Consider the following 17,765-nt stretch of genomic DNA (forward strand, 5'->3'; position numbering starts at 1 on the left):
GCCTCCCTTCCCTCAATGTGGCAGGTAAAATAGTGTGGGATCTTTTTCTCCACGTCCGTGATTCCAGTCCGTCAAAAAAATATAACCTGTCCTATTCTTGTCAGTGGAAAACGGAGGACGGACCCATTCAAGTCAATGGGTCCGTCAAAAAAAAGGATGAACAACTGGTATGTCATCCGTGTCCGCGTCCGTTTTTTTTCTACAAGACCTTGGTGCAATAAAATTACACTTTTCATTAACCTTCCTTTTTTTTCCCCTGTCAGACAAAAAAAAAAAAAGGAGACACAAGGAAACACAACTGAAGCAAAATCGGACACGGACCACTGAAGCCAAATCACTGACAGTGAAAAAACACTGTCGTGTGCATGAGGCCTTAAAAGCAGAGACATAAAAATTTTGAAATTATAAATTTTTTAAAATTTTCGGTAAATTTGGGATTTTTTGGTAAATAAAGGTGAAACATATTGACTCAAATTTACCATTAACATGAAGTACATTGTGTCACGAGAAAACAATCTCTGAATGGCTTGGATAAGTAAAAGTGTTCTAAAGTTATTACCACATAAAGTGACATGTTAGATTTGCTAAAATCAGTCTGGTCACGAAGGTGCAAAATGGACGGTCATTAAGGGGTTAACGTGCCACACCTACACGTCCCTGCGGAGACACATTTGTAGAGTTCTTCTAATATGTGAGACAAGGTACAGATAAGGCAATAACACAGGGCGTGTGCCATGTTCCACGTCTCATTATGTTTGCGACTCATGTAAAAATGTACACAAAGATATTCGGTTCTTTCGCTGCCTCAGTCTATTATAGTCTCTCATTAAGGCCTCATGTACACGAACGTAAGGGTTCCGTGCCTGTATTATGGACCGCAAGAGGCAGATGCGCAATATACGGGCCATGTGCACTCTGTGCAGCGGATGCGGACCCATTGACTTGAATGGATCAGCGATCCACAAGATAGGGCAAAAGATAGGACTCTGAAGTTCTTCTGTGGGCTTTCGCGGCCATGCCTCTGCACCGCAAAAGATAGGACATGTCCTATCTTTTGCCGTATCCTGCAGATCGCGGACCCATTCAAGTCAATGGATCCGCACTGCAATATGGGATTCACACAGCTGATGCCTGTGCAGATAGCGGTCCGCAGCACGGGCATCGAGCCCTTACGTTCGTGTGCATAAACCCTTAGGCAGGGATTTTTTTTAGCATCTCGTTGTATTTTCCACCACAGATACACTACCTGAATCCAGTAAACATGTCACAACTACACTTCACACTTTTGTGGTGTCGGCCACAGTAATAACTTTGTTGTTCCACACCGATACCCCCCTCAACTTTATTAGGTGCACCCAATCAACGGCCATGGGCAAGTAACTTCTTCCAGTGCCGAACAGCACAGCCTGACAATAATACCAACAATAGCATACATACTATGGGGGCCTAGCCTGAGAAGGCTAAAGAGACCCTGGAGAGAGCAGTTTGGTACCCAAAATTTTCTAATGGGTAGTCACAACCTGTGCAATGTTCCCGTTCTCCACAGACATCAAAAGGGACTGGTAGATAAGTCCACAGTGAACCCTGTACGCTACCAGAGATAAGAAGGGAAGGTGATGTTGTGAGAAAGCCCCAGGCCTTCTCTTCATGTAAAAATTATCTATGATTTACTTCTTCTGCAATGACAAAAGCTTGGCTGCCAGCAATCCTGTGTAATGCTTATGAGTTTTGGTTAAAGAAGCACCCCCACAAAAATGTTTACTCTCTGAACTGTTATAGAGGTACATGATGTAAATTTTGATCTCTTCTGATCCTCAGCTGTGTCATGTGACCAACACTCTGATCTCCAACTGACACAGGACAGGAAGTCAGTTACTTCTCTATTCATTCCTATGAGACTGACATAGAAATAGATAGAGTATCTGGCTTCCTGTCCTGTGTCAGTTGGAGATCAGAGTGTTGGTCACATGACACAGCTGAGGATCAGCAGGGAGGTTATACCTAACAAATACATTCATTAGTAAGAAAATTACCTTCACTACAGTTTACATCAAGTACCTGTCTAATAGGTCAGAGAATACCTATGGCCTACAGATGATTTAGAGGCCAAGATGCCTTTCATACCAACAACAAGAAAACATACTGTACAGGCCCTTGCCATGCAACACATTGAGGGCTCCAATTCCAGTTGTTCCTCACACCTTCCTAAGGGTCCATTCACACGTCCGTTGTTTCTTTCCTGATCTGTTCCGTTTTTTGCGGAACAGATCTGGACTAGATCTGGACCCATTCATTTTCAATGGGTCCTGAAAAAAATCGGACAGCTCAATGTCTGATTTTTTTTCAGGACCCATTGAAAATGAATGGGTCCAGATCTGGTCCAGATCTGTTCCACAAAAAAACGGAACAGATCAGGAAAGAAACAACGGACGTGTGAATGGACCCTTAAGGACATTACAGGAATGGGAAGACCAGCGTAAGATACACGCATTCTCTCTTCTACCAAAGATGGGAAGGGAGAGTAAAGTTGTACACCGGCTCCAGAGCAAAGGACCATTGTATTTTCTTAAAGGAGACCTTCCCTCCGTGTAAGGCCTAGTTCACACGAACGTGTGTGATCCGTGGCCGTATTGCGGCCCACAATACACGGCCACAGTTCCGTGTGCATTCCGCATCACGGATGCGGACCCATTCACTTCAATGGGTCCGCAAATCCGGAATTGCGGAACGGCCTCACGGAACGGGACCCCTCGGAAGCACTATGGAGTGCTTCCGTGGGGTTGCGTCCCGTACTTCCGTTCCGCAAAAAGATAGAACATGTCCTATCTTTTTGCGGAACGGGCGGATCGCGGACACATCAAAGTGAATGGGTCCGCGATCCGATGTGGCTGACCTACGGCTGGCGATCGTGCATTGCGGCCCGCAATTTGAGGGCCGCAGCACGGGCACGGGTCACACACGTTCGTGTGAACTCGGCCTAAGAAAATGTCGTTTTGCACGACTGAATGGAAAATGTAATGGGCATCTATTTTATTACATTCTCAGTCCTTGGCTTTATTAATTGACACTAACCCCTAATGACAAAAAAAAAAGTGTGACTATATCGGTGATATCAGAATACAAATGGAACAGATCGGCTTTTTGCAGGCGTTTATTTACAAGGGAATGGCACAGCCTTCTCCAATATAATTACCTCCTCACCAATGCAGCCGTTCTAATTACTGTAATTGTTAATTAGAGATGCTCAAAGTTCTTTTCTTACCACACATAGAGGGAATCAGGGCAGTATTTCATACGCCCTCGGAAAGAGCTGCCAGCTCTCAGCCCTGTCTTGCCTCTTCCCTCATCTGTGCCTTACATTTCCCACCTGCTTTAAAGCAGAAGTGAAAAATACAATGGAATCATTTAGGAACGGCATCTATCAAACGAGAAGATGAAGCCCACGGGGGTAGGCCAAGTCTTCCATACGGACCGTCGGACGAGGTTGTGATGTAATGCACTGCAGCGTACATTGCAAAAGAGGGGGGAACAACCAAATACCGTGAATTACAATTCAACGTGTCACGATTAGACAATTCAATAGTCATCTTGTCAAAGGCTGCTTGGCCTAGATTGGAGGAAGGCGCCCGCTTCTGAGGCTGATGTGATTTGATTAGTAGACAAACCGGCCCACGATGCAATGCAGAAAATGGTGCAGGTGCTGCAGAAAATCTTGGACAGATGACCCGTCTGTCGATGCTGCTCATAGTGATATCAAGTAGGTCCAATACTTACATTAAATTAATTGTCTAGGACATTTTTGTGAAATTACAGGCTGTCAGCATCATTTTAGGGCTATCTTCTCCCTAATATACATGGGGTCTGTTTTATTTAAAGGGAATCTGTCACCCCGATTTTGGACCATTATCTACGGTAATCCATGAGTAGTACTGCAGATAACGATTTCAGATCACTTTTATTTTCCTACTAGCCCACCCCCCATTACTCCGCTGTCAGCAGTCAGAGCTGCATTGAAATACATTGTCAGAACTGCTGTGCATGCACAGTCCTCTCCATTATGTCAGCATGGCACAGCAGTTCGGACTGGGTATTTCAGCACAGCTTTGAGTGCTGACAGTGGGGGTAATGCGGGGCAGTAGGAAAATAAAATAAAAATATTCATCTGGACTCCTTATCTGCAGTACCATGCATGTAATATTGTAGATATTAGTCCAATATTGGCGTGACAGATTCCTTTTAAATGCTGAATCATTATATTCTGACTAAGGCTACTTTCACACTAGCGTTTTTTGCGGATCTGTCATGGATCTGCAAAAACGCTTCCGTTACAATAATACAACCGCATGCATCAGCCATGAACGGAGCCGGTTGCATTATGTCTTCTATAGCCATGACGGATCCGTCTTGAACACCATTGAAAGTCAATAGGGGACGGATCCGTTTTCTATTGTGTCAGAGAAAACGGATCCATCCCCATTGACTTACAGCGTTTTGGTGTCCGCCTCCAGAGCGGAATGGTAAATGAATGGAGGCAAACTGATGAATTCTGAGCGGATCCTTTTCCATTCAGAATGCATTAGGGCAAAACTGATCCGTTTTGGACCGCTTGTGAGAGCCCTGAACGGATCTCACACACGGAAAGCCAAAACGCTAGTGTGAAAGTAGCCTTAGACATATTATCGAAGGGACACAAAACGTGTATAGCTGAGAGCAGGAATGTCAATGGCGCACACTAGTTGGGGTACTCATACAAGCCAACATTTGGAAATCCAACAGAGGTACAACTCCTATTGCCCCTAAACACAGTGATAATATAAATTGCAAGTGCTTTTTTAAGGATCCTGGGATTTCGGAGGTCAGGCCTCAGATTCCCTGATCGTCATGTATGCCTGCCACAAGGACAGCCCCCTTTAAAGGGCTTGAACCATCAGGACTAGTCAGAGTCCTTTAATTATGATCAAAAAGGAACCATTGGTTGATATTTCTGATTACAGGGGAACTTTGCAATCAATATTCTCAAAGTCTCCATCTAAAGTAAGCAGCATGACAAATTGATGCATGGAATATTGATATGAAAAGCAGATTATAGTCATATGCTTCATAAAATAAATCTTAAAACAACCTCCAGACTAGAAGCAGTATTAGTGAACTGAATAGATGGAAAATCCCCCTATCTGTTCAATATCCAAATCAGTCTATATACTCTTGTCTTGCTCATGTAAGCCCTTGGGAGGTACTGGCTCTCCTTTTGGTGATCCAGCTAGTGAGTATTAGGCTGGGTTCACACGAGCGTGTCCGGATTAGTTCCGGATGCGTCCCGGTGTGTTGCGGCAAACCCGCGCGAGTAGGAATGCAATTGCAGTCAGTTTTGACTGCGATTGCGTTCCGATGTTCAGTTTTTATCGCGCGGGTGCAATGCGGTAGGTGAACGCATTGCACCCGCACTGAATCTGGACCCATTCATTTCAATGGGGCTGTTCAGATGAGCGATGATTTTCACGCATCACTTATGCGTTGCGTGAAAATCGCAGCATGCTCTATATTCTGCGTTTTTCACGCAACGCAGGCCCCATAGAAGTGAATGGGGTTGCGTGAAAATCGCATGCATCCGCAAGCAAGTGCGGATGCGGTGCGATTTTCACGCACGGTTGCTAGGTGACTGTCTATACACTGTATTATTTTCCCTTATAACATGGTTATAAGGGAAAATAATAGCATTCTGAATACAGAATGCTTAGTAGAAGGTCAATTGAGGGTTAAAAAATAAAAAAAATTAACTCACCTTGTCCTCTTGTTCGCGTAGTTCTCCCGGTCTTTAGTTCTTTAAAAAGATGAACTATGGGCTAAAGGACCTTTGATGACGTAAGATCACATGCTCCATCACCGCGGTGATGGACCATGTGATTGGAGCATGTGATCTGACGTCACCAAAGGTCCTTTAGCCCATAGTTCATCTTTTGAGAAGTAAAGAAGAGACCGGGACTTACGCGAACAAACGGAGAAGGTGAGTTAATTTTTTTTATTTTTTTTAACCCTCAACTGATCACCTACTATGCATTCTGTTTTCAGAATGCTATTATTTTCCCTTATAACCATGTTATAAGGGAAAATAATAACATCTACACAACACCGAACCCAAACCTGAACTTCTGTGAAGAAGTTCGGGTCTGGGTACCACAGTCGGTTTTTTATCACGCGCGTGCAAAACACATTGCACACGCACGATAAAAACTGAACATCGGAACGCAATCGCAGTCAAAACTGACTGCAATTGCATTCCTACTCGCGCGGGTTTGCCGCAACACACCGGGACGCATCCGGAACTAATCCGGACACGCTCGTGTGAACCCAGCCTTATAGAGCCTTGTAAGTCCAGAACGTCTACATCCCTCAGCGTTGTATGAAGGTTCTGTTCTCATTCCTTAGAAATCCCATTAAAAGGGGCCAGAGTTGGTCTGGCCCAGTAGTGACCCGAGGTAACATGCCATATATAAGAACCAAACGAAAAGAAATCTGAAAAATCCCAAGCCCAGTCCAACACCACAAAGAAAAGTTGACCTGTGGTGGTTAAAGCTCATACTACATTCGAGATTACCCAGACTATATCTGATTATGGTGTCAATTTTCAAGATTTAAGAAGATAATGGCACAATCCTATTGGTGAGAAGGGCAAGGTTCTAGATTCAATGTAGGGGTATTCCCATCTGAAACATTAATGGCATATAGATATTGCGGGTCCAACCCACCCCGATCAGAACAGGGCCCCTGAAGTGTAAGGAGAGCAGATTGCGACCACACTCCAAGTGCTATGGCACTTACGAAAATAGCCAAGCACGTGCCCTTAACTATTTTGGAAAAAAGTCTCCTAGCTGTGAATAGTGAGCAAGCTGCTAATGTACGGTGTGCTCTCCTTCACCTTGGATGACCCTTCTGGAGATCAGAGAGGGTAGGACCTGCACATGTTTGACATTGATAGCATATCCTAGCTATATGCCATCAATGTCCTAGATGGGAATACCCCTTTAACAATCCCAAAGTAACAGATTCCCTACAATGTTCTACATTTACTAGTAACATAGATTGGTTAAGCCACAATGCAAAAGTAGTGTCGCATTTCCAGGTCTAGAAATAAATCTATAGACCCATTACTTGGTTCACAACATTTACCAAGAGAGCTTGGTCTTCAGTACAAGGGCCCCCAGAAAAAAACAAAAAAAAACAATGAAAGGTTGCGGTCGCCAGCAGTCAGTTGCAATCTGTGGGGAATTGAGGCAGCCAATGTTCATTTCTCCTGCAGCGCCACCACAGGGAAAAAGAAGTATTACAATGTACCCATTGATAGCAATGCACTGTCCATGTAATGAATGGATGGGTTGGGTCCACCAGAAAAGCTTTTTGTAGCTGATCTCAGCTGAATGTTGATCTCAAGTGCTCCATTAAGGAATTGTGAATGAGTAAAGATGCATCTCCCCCGTCTATCAGCTAGAGCGTCTCTACATTTGTGCATTACACAGACAGCCCATTGAGGTCATTGAGAATTGTGTAATGCGTCTGCAGGGGAATTGATCACTTGCTTCCGGGTTCCCCAGTAAGCTATAGTTGGGGTTCCAGCAGCAGGATACTGTGTAAACGATCTGTGGGTGGGGGCCCTGCTAATAATGAAAGATTCTTGATACACTATTGCCACCATACCCTCTCATGTGCCAGAGGGGTCACAATGCAGCATGCTCTATAGCCAAGCCATCAGACCAATGCCATCACCATGCATGGCTGAATCAGCTCCACCAAACTCTCAAGTATTCTCTTCCCAATGGGTGTCCCATCAAGACAATCCCTATCCATACGCAATGCCAGGGCAGATGAACATCATAGAGTAGCATAGCTGCAAGGGAAATGTGTAGGCACTGGCAGCCAGGCCACAGCATAGGGGGGAGCTATTAAAGTGGTTTTCCAGGAGTACAATATTGATTTCCTAACCTCATGATAGGCCATCAATATCTGTTTGATGGTGGTCAGACTTCCTGCCCGCCGCGGCCTCCTCACAGCACACCGCCATACATTGTATAGTGGCTGTGCTTGGTACTGCAACCTAGTCCCATTCACTTGAATGGGACTGAGCTGCCCCTAGGCCATGTGATCATGTGACTGATGAAGTGACATCACTGGCTTCAAACAGCTGAATGGCGGGGGTGCCGGGAGTCAGATCTCCATAAATCTGATATTGATGACCCATCTGAAGATAGGCCATTTATACAAAAATCCCTGACAGCCCTATTAAATAAAGTTGGTTGTCCTGATGGGAAAGCATTTGCATGGCAAATTCCCCCTTCTACCACTTCCACAAGCAAACTTTTTTGAAAGACTATTTAAAAATCCAAAAGGAGTACAAATCTGGAACAATAAATGCGGTTGCAACATTAAAGGACATTTCTCACTAAGGCCTCAGGCACATGACCGTGTTTTTTTGTCCGCATCCGTTCCGCATTTTTTGCCGGTCGGATGCACACCCATTCACTACAACGGGGCCGCAAAAGATGCGGAGAGCACGCGTGTGCTATACGTTTGTCCGTTCCGCAGCCCTGCAAAAAAATAGAACACGTCCATTTTATGGTCAAGGATTGGACAGTTCTATGGAGGGCAGGACGTTCCGTTTCGCAAAATGCGGAATGCACGCAGCCGGTATCCATGTTTTGCAATTTATGGACCGCAAAAACAACTACTGCCGTGTGCATTGAGCAGCCTAAAAGAGAACTCTGATCGCCTCCTTTTTTTCGTTATATTTGCTTGGTGGCAAGCAATGTCTTCCCTGAAGCTGCTCCTATAGGCACCTTTGGGGTTTGTATTCAGACCTCCCAGAAAGAAGGGTGACAACCCTATGAGAAGCAGAACGGTGACCCTCTCAGTTGTCACCCACTTTTTCCAGAGAGAGATGATTTTTAAAGACTCTCTTTTGAATGCATCCAGGTGAAGTTTATTAGCACAAGATAAAACGCGGGGAATATTACAATGTGGATGTGGAGCCATCTGCTCTCCGATAACCGCATCCACAAACCCTTCTATAAAAACACCCATCAAGCTTGTAATTCCTGCCATAAAACCAGGAGTCATTTGCTTCTCCCAATAAATGCTCACTTACCATCAAAGAAATGCAATTACATACAGATCCCCCATTACAACTAGTGATGCGCCCGGTGTGCACGATGTCACCGCCGTCTTATAGAAGCCCCATAACCATGATGACATCACGCCACCTTTCATCTTACAGGGATACCACCATTCCTATGGAGAGCAGCCATGTTGGAAAGCAGGTAAAGGGTTAAAAACTGACCCCCACAAGCAGATTCAGCATATGGATTCATCCCAACATCATAGGGACGGGGAAGGGGGGGGGGGGGTGGAGGAAACCTAAAGAAAGCAATGCAGGCAGCGCTTCCATCGGTGACCCCACCACATTCTGCTGCTCACATCTCAAGTGTGATGTATGGCTAGCGCTTTTCTTTCCCATCCCCCCCCCCCCTTTTCCAGCCATAGCCCAGGGAAGGAAGGAGCTGTGCACTGGGGGTTTCCATTGGGGGTTGGGGAGGTGTAAAGGGAATGGTGGCAGTGCACACCACTATAAAGAAGGGCTAAGCAGCCAAGGTACATCCTTACGCCAGCTCGTTAACCCTTCTGCAGCCAGTGGCAGATTTGCAAGCATGCAGGGAAAAATATCCCAGCCAGAATGGTTACATTATCTTCTAACGTGCAGCCAAATGCATCAGTTCTGCTGTTCAACGCGAGATCACAGCATCTATCCGCCCCTTCCATCGCATCTACGTAATGTCCATCATGGACGCCATGCGGCCAGCATTCATGTCACCTAATTTACATGATTCTTATCTATCCCAATTACCCGACTCATTAAAGGGGTTGTCTCCCTTCGGAAAATGGCATTTATCACGTAGAGAAAGTTAATACAAGCCACTTACTAATGTATTGTGATTCTCCATATTGCTTCCTTTGCTGGCTGGATTCATTTTTCCATCACGTTATACACTGCTCGCATCCAGGGATTACGGCCACCAGTGCAGCGCAGATACGAGGTGGGCGCGATGGGAGCGTGCCTATGCGCACTTTCTCGGTCCCGAGAACCAGAGAGGCCGGCACTTCTACATATAATTTGCAAGCACGGCCACCACTGATGGATTGGAGGGTGGCCGTAACCACTGTATACGAGCAGTGCATAAAATGAATCCAGCCAACAAAGGAAGCAATATAGATAATCACAATACATTAGTAAGTGCCTTGTATTAAAGGGGCCGTCTGCTTTTTTTTAGATTGATGACCTATCCTCAGGATAGGTCATCAATATCCGATCGACGGGGGGGGCTGGAAGGAGCTATCCCGTAGAAGTGAATGGGAGGGTTGAGATATAACTGCTCACCGGTGCAGTTGCGATGGCGAGCAGGTAAACAGAGAAGAGAAGGCACCGCTCGTACGAGCACTGATCGGCAAGGGTGCCAGGAGTCGGCCCCCCACCGATCTGCTATTGATGACCTACGCTCAGGATAAATCAAAGCAGACAACCCCTTTAACTTTCTCTACTGGATAAATGCTATTTGCTGAAGTGAGACAACCCCTTTAAGGGATTCTCTACATAAGTGCAAGTCTTCCATTTTTGTCAGCCTGTAGTAGAAACTGTTTTGCTCCAATCACCGTTTTACAGACGGACCAGAAATGGAGAATCATCCGCCCACATTGTTAATCAACCCGACAATGTGTCCTAAAGGGCGGCACTTACAAATTTACGGAATATTTGGGGAATTGTCCACAGGTGAAGAGTTTGTAGGAGCAGTTTCTTAATGTGAAGAAAACCAGCAAGTAATCCAGTTCTGCAGCTGCAGGACACGATCAGCATTTCCGCACCAAATTCTTACTGAACATTACAGCAGGTCTTATGTGCCCTGGTATTTCCGGAGGACCCCTTTAAACATTCAGAAATGTAGAAGCTGGACTTACTTTGAAGATTTTAGTTGCTTGGTGTATAATTTTAGCTATAGATGGTAAAAACCATGTGCAATAGAGTATCAAGAAGCAGCTTTCCTAGAGAAGGACTGCCTCTGCCAAGGGTCTGTGGGCACACTACTAGTCACCTGTGCACCCGGGTCTCCCACATTCACTGACTCCTGCTGGCACTGTTATGGGGCTCGGCAGGGTGGCTGGGTCTTGTTTGGGGTCATTCTACATGGATCAGTTATGTGGGCAATGTTGCAGTCTGGATCTGTTTTACGGACAGTTTAAGGTCTCATACACACAACCGTAGGCATTTTGCAGATCCGCAAATAGCAGATAACGTCCGTGTTGCAACCATTAACTTCAATGGGTCCATGGTCCGCGGCCAGGTAAAGGACAAGTTCTATCTTTTTGTTGAGCGGACATACGGATGGAGAAAGCACATGGATCGTCCGTGTGCTTTCCGCATCCGTATGTCCGTTCGGCAACAAGATAGATTGTCTGCAAAATGCGGACCACGGACCCATTTAAATCAATAGGTCTGCAAAAAAAACAAAAAACGCAGATGACACATGGACCACATTTGTATTGTGCGGATCTGCGATTTGCGGACCACAAAATGGATACGGTTGTGTATATGATGCTTAACCCTGTTAAAAGACCCCTGCTGCAGACTGGTTCCGTTATAGGGGCACTAAAGCCTGTGTGCTTACAGAGGCATGGGCTTGCTGGGCAATATGACTGGACCCTAAAGGGGCACTGTTGAAGTCTAAGGCTTGGTTCATATTTCCGTCAGGAATTCCATTCTTCTATTCCACAAAAGGGACAGGAAAACCAAATGCAAGCCAAAGACAGAACCTCGTCATGAAGGACGCCAATGGTGCCCAACAGACCCCACTGACTCTAATGGAGTCGGTCAGATTTCCGTGATAAAGTCTGTCATTTTACTGAACTGACTGTTATAGGGGCACTGTGATCGGCTTTGTTATGGTGTCACTGCTGCAGTCAGACTGTTATAGGGGCACTGTGATCGGCTTTGTTATGGTGGCACTGCTACAGTGTCTCTCTGTTATAGGGGCACTGTGATCGGCTTTGTTATGGTAGCACTGCTACAGTGTCTTTCTGTTATAGGGGCACTGTGAATAGCTTTGTTATGGTGGCACTGCTACAGTGTCTCTCTGTTCTAGGGGCACTGTGATCGGCTTTGTTATGGTGTCACTGCTGCAGTCAGACTGTCATAGGGGCACTGTGATTGGCTTTGTTATGGTGGCACTGCTGCGGTCAGACTGTTATAGGGGCACTGTGGTGCTTTATAGAGGCACTGCCATACCTGGGATTGTTTCCAGCCTAGAAGTATAGAGACAGCCCTCATTCCTAACAGAGCAGCACAATATACAGTAATGTTATTGGAGTTATTTTGTTCTAAAGACTCACTTCGTCACTCTGAATGACATGTGTCCCCCAAAAAGCAGTGGAAGTCACTGTACTGGTGCATTCACCTTATATATAAAAGGGTTGCTTAAAGTGTAATTCCCTAAAATATCATTTTTAATGACAACTTCTGCCCACAAACAGATTAGGCCATTTCTGTTATGGCGGCCATGACAGCTCCCACAGGGGTTGCCAGTCTGGCCAGTCATTTGGGCAGCATTACACCTCCCCACAAGGGGTAGTCGCCCAGCTTGCAGTCCAGTAAGCCTACCTATCATGACTGGTCATCCAGTCGGGTGACAAACCTCCATGACAGCAATACCCAACTTTTTCAGAGACAGATGACTGATTCCAGTCACATTAGATGTGGCCTGGTCTTCACAGCTTGCCTCTGTGGGTGTCTGGGTTCATCCAGATCAGATCCTCTATCCCGTGGACATAGTAAATGCGGGTAAGGACAGCACTGAAGCACTAATCTGCTGCGTAGTAATGTTACATAAAATACAAGTGCTCGCGGCAGGAGAGAAGAACACAGGGTCATTGTAGGTAATCCCAGCATCCGTGGAAGAAGAGCAGAATTAAATCAGAGCGTGATCCACGCTAAATAAATGGCAGCCATGGATTTCTGCTTACATGATGGGGAGGAACAGGCAGTCTTAGGGATGAGGGGGTTCTCGGGTATCGCCTACTGATGCAATAGGGAACCAACTGGGCCTTATGCATTCACTACAGTATAGGATCAAGCCATATGTCTATTCCCTGGTTCCGGGCAGGATTCGGGCATACCAAAATATTAGGTGCAGGTTACAGGGCAAAATGGTCTCATTTCATGGGAGTAACTACGAATAGAGCGCATCTGACTGGCATATGATATAAGGCTGCGATGGCTAACCTCCGGCACTCCAGCTGTGGCAAAACTACAACTCCCAAGATGTACACTTGGTTGGCTGTTCTCAGAACTCCATAGTAATGATTGGAGCATGCTGGGAGTTGTAGTTTCACCACAGCTGGAGTGCCGGAGGTTAGCCATCACTGATATAGGGTATAGGGTGGTCCTGAGTTCAAATCTGAGCAGGGCAATGTCTGCATGGAGGTGACCATGTTTGGGGAGGAGGTTCTTCAGTTCCCCCTCCAAAATATAAAATATATATATATAAACTAATTCAATGAAAATGAATAGTGAGCCTTATGGAAGCCCCTCGGTGATTAGAACCTATGGACATTGCTGCAGAATAGGTTGGCGCTATATAAATCACAGGAAACCAATATGGAGATATTACAAGGATTGTGCACATGGCGAAACTCCCATGATACGAAAATGGCTAGCAAATTGTAGAAGAAGAGATGGCATTGGAAGAAACATGTGGCTGTGGGGACACATTGTAGCAGATAAGGTACTGTGTGTGTGTGTATATATATATATATATATATATATATATATAGATATATAGAGTGTATGAATATTATAGAAGATCGAAGAAGCATCACAAGCCAAGAAATGGCACAATGCCATTACAAGACCAGTCATGATTGGAAAGGCAACTGGGAGGAAGAGGATGATGCAGACATAAAAAAGGATGGGATACAATGGCATAAATGGGGGAGGGCTGCAACACTGGTTGTCAGGGAAGGCAGAGAAGGATGGGATCAGGCAGTAGCGAGGCAAGATATGCAGAAATGGGAGAGGGCAGCTGATAATGCTCCATTAATCCCTTCACTGCTGGAAGGGCCTGCAAACCACTCAAGGGAATGGAGACAGGCAAACTGCAAATGGGTGGGCTGATCCAAAAAGGAGGGCAGGTGCGGGATGGGGCAGGGGATGATGTCAAAGCTTCTGAATGAGATCGGACCAGACGAATTCCCTTAAAGATGCCAATACATAAAAATGATATTAGGGGGAGGGGGAGCTCTAAGCATTTAAAGGAGCTGCCAGCAAAGATGGGGTTAACAACATCATGGCGGCTTGTTAGGGCAGACGCTTCTTATTCTGCAAATCAGGCATTAGACAGAGAGATGTCACCCAGAGTGGTACCCGCTCCAGGGCACAGGTGCAAGTCAGGTGCTGTCAATCACCCACCCACCACCCTTAACTTACCTGTTCTCCACCGGGTGGGCCTCTCTCGTGGTCTCTGGCGATGCCTGTGGTTATGGATTTCTTCCTTAGAGACCCCCTGGACCCCCCATTACCCTTCTATATGACTGAACCCAATACTACACCCTTTCTCCCCTGCATTACATGGTAAAGCTCTGATGACATCCTCTTCGTTACAATGTGTCAGCCTAGAACCCTGTATTGCAGTGTATCTCCCCCAGCCCCTTATATTACAGCTCATCACCCCCTTGCCCCTGAGGCTGGCGATGCCACAGTGCCCCACCTGTGTCTTGGATGCCCCCCTAGACCGAGCTGTCTCCTCCCCGGGTACATCAATGATGGGCTCCTGTCTTCCTCTCCGCTGCAGACTGTGGAGCGGAGATGCAGGTGCCCCGCTGCAGCAGCTCTGCTAGCCGGCGACAAGGGAAGGAAAGCCGGTGTCTTCCAGCTCCATCATCCCTTCCAGCTGACACCCCGCTCCTCCCACATCGCTCCAACAACGGGGTGCACAGAAAATCACCCCTAACACCAGCCCAGCAGCAGCGCCTCCCTGCCACCCAGGCCCCGCCCTCTGAGAGTTGATAGACATCTGACGCAGCCAATCACCGCCTCTAGAGAGACCAGACGCTGCCTCAAACACCTATAAAGGCGTGGCTACGGGGTTTCAATGACCAATCGCTAGAGAGGTGTGTAGGGAGTGCCGATGAGCCAATCAGAGGCCAGGAGAGGCGGGATGAAATTTAAGGGATGATGTCATCCCGAGCGTGGTGAGGTTGCTTAAAGGGAAGGTGTATCAGTGGGTGGGGGGTGATGCCAGGCAGACGGGGGGATTAGCAGGTGGGCACTGCGAAGGCAGGGAAGGCACCTCAAGTTTTCATGACTTAGTAGGCTAAATGTAAACGGAACCTATGTCTGCAATACCTGTATGTCCCATGGATATTGGCTCATTTTCAGTCCTGCCGTGCCGTGCTCCTATTCATTTGTATAAAATGTAGATTTAGTGTTATTTCTACTAATAATAAATTGAAAAATAAAATGCCAATAGTTTGTTATTTCCATTTTTTTCTCATCATAATATCATTTTCAATAATCCTGCTTCAAAGCACCTCATGATCTTCGTCAGGCCCAGCAGTTTTCGATGGTCACCAAGGAAACTTCATAAGGGTGCTTTCACACGCCGCAGATTTAGTTGCAGAAATTTTCCGTGACTGAAAATCATTGTGAACACTAAGGGTACTTTCACACTAGCGTTATTCTTTTTCCGGCACTGAGTTCCGTCCTAGGGGCTCAATACAGGAAAAGAACTGATCAGTTTCATCCCCATGCATTCTGAATGGAGAGAAATCCGTTCAGGATGCATCAGGATGTCTTCCGTTCAGTCGTTTTGACTTTTCAGGACGGAGATAATACTGCAGCATCAGGGGCGTAGCTATAGGGGGTGCAGAGGTAGCAGTCGCTACCGGGCCCAGGAGCCTGAGGGGGCCCGAAGACCCTTGTGGTGCATAAGAAGACACCAGTATTATAGAAAGTCCATGCTGGTCAAGTTACACCTCTGGCTCAAGGGAAGGGGGTTAAATCAAGAATTTGGCATGGGGGCAGGGGTGCCGTTTCAATTGCAGCACGAAAGCTAGGCGCTTCCTGCCCTTGGCCACAAAGCACTGAGGGAAGGGGGCCCCAAGCTGAACTCTTGCACCAGGGCCCATGAGCCATTAGCTACGCCCCTGCGCAGCATGCTACGGTTTTATCTCCGGCCAAAAAAACTGAACACTTGCCTGAATGCCGGATCTGGCATTTTTTTCCATAGGAATGTATTAGTGCCGGATCCGGCATTCAAAATACCGGAATGCCGGATCCGTTATTCTGCGCAGACCGAAAAAAAAAAATGAAAAAAAAATGGCGGATCTGTTTTTCCGGATGACACCGGCATCCGGCATTTCAATGCATTTGTAAGACGGATCAGGATCCTGATCCATCTTACAAATGACATCAGCTGGCAGACGGATCCGGCAGGCAGTTCTGGAGACTAAACTGCTTGCTGGATCACTCTGACGCAAGTGTGAAAGTAGCCTTATTTTCTTCAATTTTTTTCTCTTTCCCCAAATGTATACGTCTTAGGCTACTTTCACACTGCCGTTTCTGGGTCCGCCTGTGAGATCCGTTTCAAGGCTCTCACAAGCGGCCCCAAACGGATTTACATTGACACAAATATGGTGCAATTGTAAACGGATCCGTCCATTGAAGTAAGTCAGGACGGATCCGTTTGACTTACACTTAGACTTAGATTTTTTTGGACAGAATAATGCAGACGGATCCGCACTGAACGGATACAAGCGTTTTCATTTATAGGTGCGGATCCGTCTGTGCAGATACCAGACGGATCCGCACCTAACGTGTGAAAGTAGCCTAATACGTAAGATTTTAGAATGTTACTTTATAAATTTTTCTAAAAATGTCATTAAAATGTATTTCTAATTGCTCCATTATGAATCATCTACAGGAGGAGATTTCATTTATCAGGGCTTCCCTCTTTGTAAAGTCTACGTTCTAGGATTAAGGACTGGCGGACATCTTTCACTCATGGCCTCTTCCACCGCTGGTGGCAGAGAGGTACCATGGAGACACAAGTCACATAATACTCTAAATAAATAAGAAGACACCCAAACACATATTTGGATAAACAAGGCCGTGTTGCTTTATTTTGGGGTTACCAATAAATTGCACCAATACATATTTATTTAAATAATCCATCAAGAATAAATAACCATAAATAGATAATATTAATCTCATCAATAACCAATAAATCCTGGCCAAAAGTCCACCCAGCATTAGATGGGTGACTAAACCCCCAAAATAAAGGCAACACGACGAACAAGGGAGGGAGGGTGGGGCGCTGGTCCTGACCTTCTTCAACTGATAGTTACTAATGGTGATGTCCCTTCTTATAAATCCCTAGGTTTCCCGCCGCCAGAGGATCCAGCCAATCAGCTGATAAGAATTCTCCCGCCTCAAAACATCTGGACCAATGGACAGCTGGAACATCTGGAACCATCAAAGGGCAGAAGAACCGAGACCGGCTGGAACTGGATTCACCTCAGGTAAGACTTGTGAACACAAAACACAAACATGAGGGGGTGGGGGGGGGGGGGAACATACAACCCACCAAGTAGCCACAACATTAAAACCACACCAAGCCCCAGTGACTGGGTACCCATGAGTCCCCCAAGCTATAAGCTCTGGGGGGCCCTACATT

At 46.1% G+C, this 17,765-nt stretch overlaps 1 protein-coding gene across 4 annotated transcripts in view; it reads right to left on the bottom strand.

The window, feature by feature from the left end:
- The window catches only part of PPFIA3 (PTPRF interacting protein alpha 3), a 130,322-nt gene extending 115,249 nt beyond the window's left edge, over window positions 1-15,073 (bottom strand). For 3 of the 4 annotated variants that reach the window (XM_040433503.1, XM_040433495.1, XM_040433481.1), the window contains exon 1: window positions 14,519-15,073. The gene's annotated coding sequence lies outside the window, so the exon portion shown is untranslated. The remainder of the gene's footprint in view (window positions 1-14,518) is intronic. The other variant, XM_040433485.1, reaches the window with a different exon arrangement.
- Window positions 15,074-17,765: the final 2,692 nt, after the last annotated feature.

This window comes from Bufo bufo, chromosome 1, assembly GCF_905171765.1.
Source record: "Bufo bufo chromosome 1, aBufBuf1.1, whole genome shotgun sequence".
Classification (NCBI taxonomy): domain Eukaryota; kingdom Metazoa; phylum Chordata; class Amphibia; order Anura; family Bufonidae; genus Bufo; species Bufo bufo.